Genomic DNA, 13,676 nt, shown 5'->3' on the forward strand with positions numbered 1-13,676 from the left:
TCTAAAATGGCTGCTGTCCAGGAGCTGGGAGGTTCTGGGAGGGAGGGTCTGCTGCTGATTGGCTGAAATGTGTCTGCAGACTGTGAGATACAGGGTCAAAGTTTACTCAATGATGATGAATAGGGGGTGGATTGAACATCGCATATGTTCGCCCGCCACGGCAAACGCGAACAAGCTATGTTTGCCGGGAACTATTCGCCGGGGAACTATTCGTGACATCACTAGCATCCAGCTTTCCTTCTCCTCGGAATATCACCCTCAATCCAATGGGGCTGCGGAATGGTCTAATCAAGCTCTGGAACAGTTCCTCCATTGCTATGTCTCAGATCACCACAATAATTGGTCTGAACTGTTACCTTGGGCAGAGTTTGCTCATAATAGTGCTATTAATGCTTCCTCCAAGTTTTCCCCGTTCATGGCGAATTATGGGTTTCAACCATCCTTGTTGCCCGATTCATTCATGTCTCAGGGTATTCCGGCTTTGGAGGAGCATCTCCGGCAACTCCGTTCCACGTGGGTGCAGATTCAGGATTGCCTGAATCTGCACCATTGTTCTATGCAGTTCCAGGCTGATCGTAGGCATCTGTCCTTGCCTTCCTACCCGGTTGGTGAGAGAGTTTGACTGTCCTCCCGCAACTTGAACCTTTGTGTGCCTTCCAATAAACTGGCTCCCCATTATGTTTGTCCTTTTCAAATACTCTGATGGGTCAATCCTGTGGCCTACGCTCTTGACCTTCCTCCTGCAATGCGCATATTCAATATTTTTCATGTCTCCCTCTTGAAACCATTGGTTTGTAATCAGTTTACCACTGTGTTGCCTCGTCCCCGCCCTATCTTTGTTGACAACCATGAGGAGTATGAGGTCAGCAGCATTATTGACTCTCATATGTCCAGGGGCCATGTACAGTATTTGGTTCACTGGAGGGGCTACGGTCCAGAGGAGCGTTCATGGGTAGCCTCCTCTGATGTTCATACTCCCGCCCTCCTCTGTGCCTTGCATGCCCATTTACCCAATAAGCCTTTTGTCCTCCCATGGGGGAGGGGTCATGGAGGGGAGGGTACTGTAAGGGTTTTTCACTGATCAGTTTGCCATGTGCTGCTGGCAGCCATTTTACTCACCTCTCTTGCTGACCCTGGTGCATACTGTGTGATGCTGCTCATTTCCTGCACTTCCTTTTTTGACCAGACTGGTGTCATCATCCGTGTGAGACAGGATGCAGTCTCAGAATTGTGATGTCATCACATTATTTAAAGGGCCTCTGTTCAGTATGCTTTGCCCTTGCGTTGTCTCAGACCTGTTTGTGAGAGCTCCTGTGTATTACCTGGCTGTCTGACGTCCCTCCTGGTTCCTGATCCCTGGCTTGTTCCTGACTCTGCTGTTCTCCTTGATCCTGATTCCGGCTCGTCTGACTAATCGCTATGGCTCCTGACTTGGCTTGTCTGACTACCAGTTCTGGTTTTGATTCCTGGCTTGTTATTTGACTTTTGGACTTTTTATTATTTTTTGCTATTAATAAAGGTGTGATTATTTTTGCACTTCTTGTCTCAGTCTGATTCCTGGCACCCTGACACCGACATAAACTGGGCCGATGAAAACTGGTAATACGGCTAAGGAAGATACGGCTAGATTTAGAGTTTGTTGGTAAGGACCCGCGTAGCTAACGCTGGCTTTTTTCTGGCCGCACCATAAAAATAACTCTGGTATTGAGAGTCCACAGAATGTCAGCGTTAGGCTCCAAAAAAGGAGCGTAGAGCATATTTAACGCAACTGCAACTCTCGATACCAGAGTTGCTTACGGACGCGGCCAGCCTCAAAAATGTGCTTGTGCACGATTCCCCCATAGGAAACAATGGGGCTGTTTGAGCTGAAAGAAAAACTAAAACCTGCAAAAAAGCCGCGTTCAGCTCCTAATGCAGCCCCATTGTTTGCTATGGGGAAACACTTCCTACGTCTGCACCTAACACTTTAACATGTACCCGAGTCTAAACACCCCTAACCTTACACTTATTAACCCATAATCTGCCGCCCCCGCTATCGCTGACCCCTGCATATTATTATTAACCCCTAATCTGCCGCTCCGTAAACCGCCGCTACTTACATTATCCCTATGTACCCCTAATCTGCTGCCCTAACATCGCCGACCCCTATATTATATTTATTAACCCCTAATCTGCCCCCCACAACGTCGCCTCCACCTGCCTACACTTATTAACCCCTAATCTGCCGACCGGACCGCACCGCTATTATTATAAAGTTATTAACCCCTAATCCGCCTCACTAACCCTATAATAAATAGTATTAACCCCTAATCTGCCCTCCCTAACATCGCCGACACCTAACTTCAATTATTAACCCCTAATCTGCCGACCGGAGCTCACCGCTATTCTAATAAATGTATTAACCCCTAAAGCTAAGTCTAACCCTAACACTAACACCCCCCTAAATTAAATATAATTTTAATCTAACGAAATTAATTAACTCTTATTAAATAAATTATTCCTATTTAAAGATAAATACTTACCTGTAAAATAAATCCTAATATAGCTACAATATAAATTATAATTATATTATAGCTATTTTAGGATTAATATTTATTTTACAGGTAACTTTGTATTTATTTTAACCAGGTACAATAGCTATTAAATAGTTAAGAACTATTTAATAGCTAAAATAGTTAAAATAATTACAAAATTACCTGTAAAATAAATCCTAACCTAAGTTACAATTAAACCTAACACTACACTATCAATAAATTAATTAAATAAACTACCTATAATTATCTACAATTAAACCTAACACTACACTATCAATAAATTAATTAAATACAATACCTACAAATAACTACAATGAAATAAACTTTCTAAAGTACAAAAAATAAAAAAGAACTAAGTTACAAAAAATAAAAAAATATTTACAAACATAAGAAAAATATTACAACAATTTTAAACTAATTACACCTACTCTAAGCTCCCTAATAAAATAACAAAGCCCCCCAAAATAAAAAAATGCCCTACCCTATTCTAAATTACTAAAGTTCAAAGCTCTTTTACCTTACCAGCCCTGAACAGGGCCCTTTGCGGGGCATGCCCCAAGAAGTTCAGCTCTTTTGCCTGTAAAAAAAAACATACAATACCCCCCCAACATTACAACCCACCACCCACATACCCCTAATCTAACCCAAACCCCCCTTAAATAAACCTAACACTAAGCCCCTGAAGATCTTCCTACCTTATCTTCACCATACCAGGTTCACTGATCGATCCAGAAGAGCTCCTCCGATGTCCTGATCCAAGCCCAAGTGGGGGGCTGAAGAGGTCCATGATCCAGCTGAAGTCATCATCCAAGCGGGAGCTGAAGAGGTCCATGATCCGGCTGAAGTCTTCATCCAAGCGGGAGCTGAAGAGGTCCATGATCCGGATGAAGTCTTCTGTCAACAGCATCTTCAATCTTCTTTCTTCGGGAGCCATCATCTTCCATCCAACGCGGAACAGCCTCTTCTCCCGACGCCTACTAGCCGAATGACGGTTCCTTTAAATGACGTCATCCAAGATGGCGTCCCTCGAATTCCGATTGGCTGATAGGATTCTATCAGCCAATCGGAATTAAGGTAGGAATATTCTGATTGGCTGATGGAATCAGCCAATCAGAATCAAGTTCAATCGGATTTAACTTGATTCTGATTGGCTGATTCCATCAGCCAATCAGAATATTCCTACCTTAATTCCGATTGGCTGATAGAATCCTATCAGCCAATCGGAATTCGAGGGACGCCATCTTGGATGACGTCATTTAAAGGAACCGTCATTCGTCGTTCAGTCGTCGGCCAGGATGGATGTTCCGCGTCGGAGGTCTTCAGGATCCTGCCGCTCCGCTCCGGATGGATGACGATAGAAGATCCCGCTTGGATGAAGACTTCAATTGGATGGAAGACCTCTTCTGCCCCGCTTGGGTGAAGACTTCTACCGGATGGAGGACCTCTTCTTGCTCCGCTTGGATGAAGAATTTGGCTCGGCTGGGTGAAGACGACTCAAGGTAGGGAGATCTTCAGGGGCTTAGTGTTAGGTTTATTTAAGGGGGGTTTGGGTTAGATTAGGGGTATGTGGGTGGTGGGTTGTAATGTTAGGGGGGGGGTATTGTATGTTTTTTTTTACAGGCAAAAGAGCTGAACTTCTTGGGGCATGCCCCGCAAAGGGCCCTGTTCAGGGCTGGTAAGGTAAAAGAGCTTTGAACTTTAGTAATCTAGAATAGGGTAGGGCATTTTTTTATTTTGGGGGGCTTAGAGTAGGTGTAATTAGTTTAAAATTGTTGTAATATTTTTCTTATGTTTGTAAATATTTTTTTATTTTTTGTAACTTAGTTCTTTTTTATTTTTTGTACTTTAGTTAGTTTATTTCATTGTAGTTATTTGTAGGTATTGTATTTAATTAATGTATTGATAGTGTAGTGTTAGGTTTAATTGTAGGTAATTGTAGGTATTTTATTTAATTAATTTAATGATAGTATAGTGTTAGGTTTAATTGTAACTTAGGTTAGGATTTATTTTACAGGTAATTTTGTAATTATTTTAACTATTTTAGCTATTAAATAGTTCTTAACTATTTAATAGCTATTGTACCTGGTTAAAATAAATACAAAGTTACCTGTAAAATAAATATTAATCCTAAAATAGCTATAATATAATTATAATTTATATTGTAGCTATATTAGGATTTATTTTACAGGTAAGTATTTATCTTTAAATAGGAATAATTTATTTAATAAGAGTTAATTAATTTCGTTAAATTAAAATTATATTTAACTTAGGGGGGTGTTAGTGTTAGGGTTAGACTTAGCTTTAGGGGTTAATACATTTATTAGAATAGCGGTGAGCTCCGGTCGGCAGATTAGGGGTTAATAATTGAAGTTAGGTGTCGGCGATGTTAGGGAGGGCAGATTAGGGGTTAATACTATTTATTATAGGGTTAGTGAGGCGGATTAGGGGTTAATAACTTTATAATAATAGCGGTGCGGTCCGCTCGGCAGATTAGGGGTTAATAAGTGTAGGCAGGTGGAGGCGACGTTGAGGGGGGCAGATTAGGGGTTAATAAATATAATATAGGGGTCGGCGGTGTTAGGGGCAGCAGATTAGGGGTACATAAGTATAACGTAGGTGGCGGCGCTTTGCGGTCGGCAGATTAGGGGTTAATTATTGTAGGTAGCTGGCTGCGACGTTGTGGGGGGCAGGTTAGGGGTTAATAAATATAATATAGGGGTCGGCGGTGTTAGGGGCAGCAGATTAGGGGTACATAAGTATAACGTAGGTGGCGGTCGGCAGATTAGGGGTTAAAAAAATTTAATCGAGTGGCGGCGATGTGGGGGGACCTCGGTTTAGGGGTACATAGGTAGTTTATGGGTGTTAGTGTACTTTAGAGTACAGTAGTTAAGAGCTTTATGAACCGGCGTTAGCCCAGAAAGCTCTTAACTACTGACTTTTTTCTGCGGCTGGAGTTTTGTCGTTAGATTTCTAACGCTCACTTCAGACACGACTCTAAATACCGGAGTTAGAAAAATCCCATTGAAAAGATAGGATACGCAATTGACGTAAGGGGATCTGCGGTATGGAAAAGTCGCGGCTGAAAAGTGAGCGTTAGACCCTTTTGTTAATGACTCCAAATACCGGAGGTAGCCTAAAACCAGCGTTAGGAGCCTCTAACACTGGTTTCACGGCTACCGCCAAACTCCAAATCTAGGCCATAGACTTTTAAATGTTCTCAAAGATAACTTCATGTCACAATTAGTAGAAGAGCCAACTAGGAATTAAATTATATAAGATTTAGTGCTATCAAACAATACAGAAATAATATCAAACATAGAAGTCAAACAACGTTTCAGTAACTGTGATCATAACATGGTCACGTTTGAAATCACTTTCCATAAGCAGTGTAATAAGGGTTCAGCTAAGACTTTTAATTTGAAGAAAAATAAGTAAATCATTAAATAATATAAATTGGGACAAAGTATTCTCTAATAAAAATACAGAGGATAAATGGATAACATTTAAAATGTTGTTAAATAAATATACACATCAACACAAAAGTAAATAATCCCAGCCAAGGACATTTAAATTACTCAAAGAAAATAGTACAGACTCAACATTCCAAATGTTAATGAAAATGAAAGATTAATTGCAAAGGATTCTAAGTAAAATCCTTAAAAGGTTTTATAAGTACATAAATGGCAAAAAATCTAAGAATAAAAATATAGGTACATTAAAATGTGAGAAGGGTGGCATGATTTACAGGAAAAACTCTGAGGTACTAAACCAGTTATTTTCTTCAGTATACACTGAAGAGGATCCAATGGGAGATACTTTGAAACAAACTATAAAATAGAAGCCAATACCATTACCTAGGTTATCTCTAAAGGATATCAGGGAAATAAAATGGATAATATTAAGGTATATAAAACTCCAGGCCCAGATGGAATACACCAAAGGGTTTTATGGGAATTTAGCACTATTAAAGTGAAACGTTTACTCCTAATTTTTCAAGACCCATTATCCTCAGGCATAGTACCCCAAGATTGGCGTAAAGCTTGTATTATGCCACTTTTTAAAAAGGGAAGCAGGGCTGGTATAGGAAGCTATAAAACAGTCTGACATCAATAGTGGGGAAAATACTTGGAGGGATTATCAGGGAATATATATTCATGATATATTCATACAAATACAATTTTGAGTTCAAATCAGCATGGCTTTATGACAAATAGATCATATCAAACTAATCTAATTTGATTCTATGAGGAAGTAAGTAAAAATACAGATAAAGGGGAATCCGTTGATGTGATATATTTGGATTTTGCTATTGATATTCATGTACAAAATTAAGGGACTGTGAATAACTGAAATTTTTAGCTCATGTATAAATAAGTAGTTAAAATACAGGGAGCAATGAGTACTTTTAAAGGCATAATACTGAGATTGGACAAAGGTAATCAGTGGAGTCTCCAAGGGACCAGTGCTGGGCTCTGTTCTTCTTAATATTTGTATTGATTACTTGGAGCAAGGATTAAATACCATCATCTCTACTTTTGCAGATGATACAAAGCTGTTAAAGGCCATTAGGTCAATGCAGGATAAAATTGCTTTACAGTGGGATTTACAAAAATTAGAAGAATGAGCAGGTATATTTGATTTAATACTGGAAATGTAAGGTTCTACATTTTAGAAGTAAAAATAAGCAGTCAACCTATTAAAATGAAACTAAACTTAGCAAAAAAGATGAGAAATTGTATTTGGGAGTACTTGTATATAACAGTCTAAAGATGGGTGCACAATGCAGGGCAGTGGCTTCTAAGGCTAATAAGATACCTAGGAAGTATAAAGTGTATAAAAAAATAATGTTGCTCTAGGACAAATAATACCACACTCCTCACTATAAACAACTCCTTCAAGTTGTTTAAGAGCTAGAATTTACACAGAAACAGTGTGATGTCTGTACCTTTAAGAGGAGGGAGTTGTGTCTCTGATGCCTATTTAATGCCTTACCTGCTGAATCTCATTGCTTGATTAATTGTTGTCTTCATTGTACTCAGAACAGGACTCCAGCTCTGTCAAGCCTAATTTGTGATTATTGCAAAGGAACTTTATTTTCTGCAGAACCAGTTGCTCATCTTGTTTTTCTACAGGTTCCCTAACTTGCCTCAAGCCTTTCTAAGCTTAAGACTGCCTGATATTACTTGTCCACTGTGTTTTTTAACTGGGGCTTAAGGAATTCAGCACACTTCCAGGAGGAGGAGTTCCCTGCTCAGCTTGTCACTCACAGCAGCAGTCTCTCTGCAACCTTCCAGTGTGTACCCAGGTCACACACTGATTTCACAGACTGATTCGAGTTTGTACTGTTGTTGCAGTAAAACAAGTAAGCAAGCTCTATTATCAGAATAACTTTCCTGATCACAGTACAGCACACTGCTAGGATGTTGCCAGTTAACCTTCCTTATGATAGTGTGTTTGTGTAAAATCAGGAATACATACCAACAATTTACTTGCTGTAAAGAAATACACAGAGTCACAGTATTAAAAGGCTTTTATTACTTATTACTTTATGCACTAAAATTCTAAATTGTAAGTTCAGCAGTTGGATCTACTGCAGTTCAGCAGTTGGATCTAGTTTTCTTAAAGGAACAGTACGAAGTGGTTACAAACCTTTTCGGCTTACTTCTACCTTTACAAACTCCAGATAGACCATGGAAGGACATAGCTATGGACATCATAGTGGAACTACCAAGGTCAGAAAAAAACAACACCATACTAGTCATCGTCAACCTTTTTAGCAAAATGGGGCACTTAAAGAAACAGTACAAAGTGGTTACAAACAGTTAAGTGAGGGCGCTAAGATAGCTAAAGATATCAACAACTACTCATGTGAGTTATATAACAATGTATTAAAAATTCTAACAGTTATTCTAACAATATATAAAAAAACCTGGGATGTCTCTCTTAGCCATAAATAAAACATATAAAAATGCAGTGCATAGGATGAAAAGGTACCGGTTATTATATAATATGACAATACGATGTAAGCTAACCAATTCCCAGATATAAAGTATCAGAAGTGCCAAAACAATAGTAGCTATTTGGTAACAAACAAAAAATATATAAAGAGCTACATGGTAAACATAATATTTTCAAATAATTATTTGAATTATAATAATTATAATAATTTAAAAGTGATGATTGCAAGTGCCTCTTTAAATCATAGTCTCTGAGGCGTATACCACCAATCTTGTGATTTGTAAACGAAAGTCATTACCTCTCTTGGCAGTTGGTTCCTGAATCCTACTGTGAGTAAATACCTTCCAGGTGGTTTTGATCCCTCTTAATTAGATTGCTGATACAGTCTCTGTAAAAAACAAAGGTACCTGTGCTCCTGTTGTTCCCATGTGATTTCTGGAGTGTATTTGGCTCTTAGCTCACACAGAAGTGTGATCTGCTGTTTCCTCGAGAGGGGTCTTGCACAGATGAGTTCACCCTACATGACCGATGGCGTCTGACGTCATGGGGGATTCTCACAAGTAGCGATGTAGTAGACGTTGGCTGACTGTGAACTATCAGATAATAATGGTGTACCTTTATTCCTGCACTTAATGCTCTGCATTCAGGATAGGCCTTGTGGATAGCTGTGTTTTTTGGCTATAGTATAGCTGGATGATAATAACAAAGTCGTTAGTAAATAACCCGGGTTAAAACAAGTTAGGATAAAACAAATAATTGTGTTAACACACAATGCTGGATGCCACAAAAACAACGCATTTCACCCAAATCAGGGCTTTATCAAGGTGTTAGTGGCAAGTGTAAAGCTTCCTTTTAAATGGTTCTCTTAGTTTTTATTGGCGGAGAGGTTATTGGTGGATTTTCCAATTTCTCAGAGTAAAGGTGGTATTGACATTTCTTAATTTAAGGTGGTATACATAGGACATACTATGACACATTGTAGATTCTTTGGGAATTAGATATGCCTAGTAAGTCTTTGGATAGCATCCAAAAGTAAAGCAAATATATTACCTACTATAATACCAACTGGAATATTATCCTTCCATGACCTTAAATGACAACTATCAGCATGTATAAAATTGTTGCAATCCACTTTTTTGAAATGTATTTTAGTCTCCAATCTTTTATTAATCACCATTATCTCAAGATCCAAAAATATAGCCTGGTCCTTACTATGACTACAAGTAAAATTATGCCCATACTCATTTTTATTCATACTCTCAAATATTTGTATGAGTTCATGTTCAGGCCCCTTCCAGACCATTAGTAGATCATCTATATAGCGCTTATAGAGTATGAGGTTTGCACCGTAGCTGCCATCTCTGAAAAAAGCTTTTTCCCAGACACCCATAAAAAGATTGGCATAGCTCGGTGCAAACCTCGTACCCATAGTGGTCCCTTCTACCTGTAAGGAGAATTTCTTATTGAATGAGAAATATGTGTTCCATTAGTGATGTCGCGAATTGTTCGCCGGCGAATAGTTCCCGGCAAACATAGCATGTTCGTGTTCGCCGCGACGGGCGAACATATGTGATGTTCGATCCGCCCCCTATTCATCATCATTGAGTAATACTTTGACCCTGTACCTCACAGTCAGCAGGCACATTCCAGCCAATCAGCAGCAGACCCTCCCTCCCAGACCCTCCTACCTCCTGGACAGCATCCATTTTAGATTCATTTGGAAGCTGCATTGTTAGTGAGAGGAGGGACAGTGTAGCTGCTGCTGATTTAGTTGGGGAATCTATAGCTAGGCTAGTGTATTCAGTGTCCACTACAGTCCTGAAGGACTCATCTGATCTCTGCTGTAAGGACAGCACCCCAAAATACCTTTTTAGGGCTACTTTTTTTTCCTGTGTAATATAATTGCAGTTGCCTGCCTGCCAGCGTGTGTGTCAGGCTCACAGCGTATACTGTTCCCACTTGCCCAGTGCCACCACTCATATCTGGTGTAACAGTAGTGTAGATTTAAAAAAACAACACTTTTTTGACTGTGTTAAATAATAGCAGTCAGTTTCCTTCACACATGTGCGTTTAAATGCCTGCCTGCCAGGGCACAGTGTCACCCCAGTGCAACTCATATCTGGTGTAACAGTAGTGTAGATTTAAAAAAAACAACACTTTTTTGACTGTGTTAAATAATAGCAGTCAGTTTCCTTCACACATGTGCGTTTAGGTGCCTGCCTGCCAGGGCACAGTATCACCCCAGTGCAACTCATATCTGGTGTAACAGTAGTGTAGATTTAAAAAAAACAACACTTTCTTGACTGTGTTAAATAATAGCAGTCAGTTTCCTTCACACGTGTGCATTTAAGTGCCTGTCTGTCAGGGAACAGTATCACCCCAGTGCAACTCATATCTGGTGTAACAGTAGTGTAGATTTAAAAAAAAAAAAAAAACTTTTTTGACTGTGTTAAATAATAGCAGTCAGTTTCCTTCACACGTGTGCGTTTAAGTGCCTGCCTGCCAGAGCACAGTGTCACCCCAGTGCAACTCATATCTGGTGTAACAGTAGTGTAGATTTAAAAAAAACAAAACAAAACTTTTTTGACTGTTTTAAATAATAGCAGTCAGTTTCCTTCACACGTGTGCGTTTAAGTGCCTGCCTGATATTTTAAAGCACGTTGTTCCAAACAATTTAGCAATGTTAGGTGATTTATGCCCTTTATGGATTAAAACCAGACTCTGTATCAACTATGTAATTTTCCATGGGAGTTTTGCCATGGAACCCCCTCCGTCATGCCACAGCCCAGGTGTTAGTACCCTTGAAACAATTTTTCCATCACTATTGTAGCCAGAAAGAGTCCCTATGGGTTTTAAAATTCGGCTGCCTTTTGAAGTCTATGGCGGTTCGCCCGTTCACGAACAGTGGTTGAAGTTCGCGTCCGCCGTTCGCAAACACAAAATTTTAGGTTCACGACATCACTAGTTCCAATATATATTTAATACTAGTGAGAATTAATTTCTTATGTATTTCATTTCCTGATCTCTCTAATATCTCACTATCTTTTTATAAATCTTCTTTGCATTTTTTTCCTTCATTTAGTTGCTGCAGCTGGGCCAACTTCTCTGTTATTTTTTTAGATTTACATTTCTTTTATACCTATTTATAGTATGGAATATTTATTTGAGTTCAGAGATAAGATATTTTTAGACATGGGGGAGGAGAACATGCAAAATGGTAATTATATTGGAAGTTCAGCAAATACCTCTGATTTAATATCCAATTTAGAGCTGGCTATGACTAAATAACTTAAACAAAAGATGGAACTGATCTTTCTAAACAGGTATACATCTAAAGGGATTATCCCAAGGGGGCTTCATTTAAATAAAAAATTGTTCCTTTGTTTTAAGTAGCAAACTAAAAAAAGAATGGTCTGAAACCCTGAAAAAAGCCTCAAATAAATTGATATCTTAAAAAGGTCCCTTAGGGAGACTCTAACCACCATAGAAGCAGAAATGTTAAGCCTTAAAGAAAAACTAAAGGTAATGAAAAATGAAACCGAATACAAAAAACGACAAAAAGTAATAAACAAACTTGATAATTTAAAAGAAGACTTATTAAGGTCTAAATGGGGAAAGATGGGAAGAGACATCAACGATATAGAACAAGCAAAAACAGGGAAATTAGGAATAACAAACCCCTATCTGAAAACACTCAGAGAGCTGAAACTAATGTCCTAAATAAGAATAAGAGATATCAAAGTAATTATAGATATCATAATGACTATGGATATAATTATAACAGGGATAACTACAATTCAAGTATTTATAATAGGAATAATTACAAACCAACGGCTAGATTACGAGTTTTTGTTGGTAATGGTGTGCGGTTCTAACGCTCAGTTTTTTCTCACCACTCACTTAAGACAACGCTGGTATTACGAGTTGAGTTGAGTGAGCGTTGAGCAAAATTTAGCTCCACATCTCACCTCAATACCAGCGTTGCTTAAGTCAGCGGTAAGCTGGCTGAACGTGCTTGTGCACAATTTCCCCTTAGGAAACAATGGGGCTGAGCTGGCTGAAAACAACCTAACACCTGCAAAAAAGCAGCATTCAGCTCCTAACCCAGCCCCATTATTTCCTATGGGAAAATAAATCTATGTCTACACCTAACACCTTAACATGAACCCCGAGTCTAAACACACCTAATCTTGCACTAATTAACCCCTAATCTGCTTCCCCCAACATCGCCGACACCTACATTATATTATTAACCCCTAATCTGATGCCCCCAACATCGCCGACACCTACATTATATTTATTAACCCCTAATCTGCCCCCCCAATGTTGCCGGAAATATATTACATTTATTAACCCCTAATCTGCCGCCGCCAATGTCGCCGCCACTGTAATAAATTTATTAACCCCTAACTCTAAACCTAACCCCCCTAACTTAAATATAATTTAAATAAAACAAAATTAAATTACTATAATTAAATAAATTAATCCTATTTAAAATTAAATACTTACCTATAAAATAAACCATAAGATAGCTACAATATAACTAATAGTTACATTGTAGCCACCTTAGGGTTTATTTTTATTTTACAGGCAACTTTGTATTTATTTTAACTAGGGAGAATAGTTATTAAATAGTGATTAACTATTTAATAACTACCTAGCTAAAATAAATACAAAAGTACCTGTAAAATAAACCCTTACACCTAACACTACACTATAATTAAACTAATTACCTAAACTACCTACAATTAATTACAATTAAATTAAATAAACTAAATTACGAAAATAAAAAAAGAATTACAATTTTTTTAAACTAATTACACCTAATCTAATCCCCCTAATAAAATAAAAAAGCCCCCCCAACATAATAAAATTCCCTACCCTATATTAAATTACAAATAGCCCTTAAAAGGGCCTTTTGCTGGGCATTGCCCCAAAGTAATCAGCTCTTTCACCTGTAAAAAAAAAAATACAATACCCCCCAACATTAAAACCCACCACCCACACACCCAACCCTACTCTAAAACCCACCCAATCCCCCTTAAAAAAACCTACACTACCCCCTTGAAGATCACCCTACCTTGAGACGTCTTCACCCAGCCGGGCACAAGTGGTCCTCCAGAGGGTCAGAAGTCTTCATCCTATCCAGCCAGAAGAGGTCCATCTTCAAGACATCCGACACAG

General features: G+C 38.7%; 1 long non-coding RNA gene across 1 annotated transcript in view; it reads right to left on the minus strand.

The window, feature by feature from the left end:
• Positions 1–7,607, minus strand: part of LOC128659462 (uncharacterized) — a 64,750-nt gene extending 57,143 nt beyond the window's left edge. The window contains exon 1 of the long non-coding RNA XR_008402397.1: positions 7,527–7,607. This is a non-coding gene — a long non-coding RNA (uncharacterized LOC128659462). The remainder of the gene's footprint in view (positions 1–7,526) is intronic.
• Between the last annotated feature and the right edge of the window lie 6,069 nt (positions 7,608–13,676).

This window comes from Bombina bombina, chromosome 5 (genome assembly GCF_027579735.1).
Source record: "Bombina bombina isolate aBomBom1 chromosome 5, aBomBom1.pri, whole genome shotgun sequence".
NCBI classification, from domain to species: domain Eukaryota; kingdom Metazoa; phylum Chordata; class Amphibia; order Anura; family Bombinatoridae; genus Bombina; species Bombina bombina.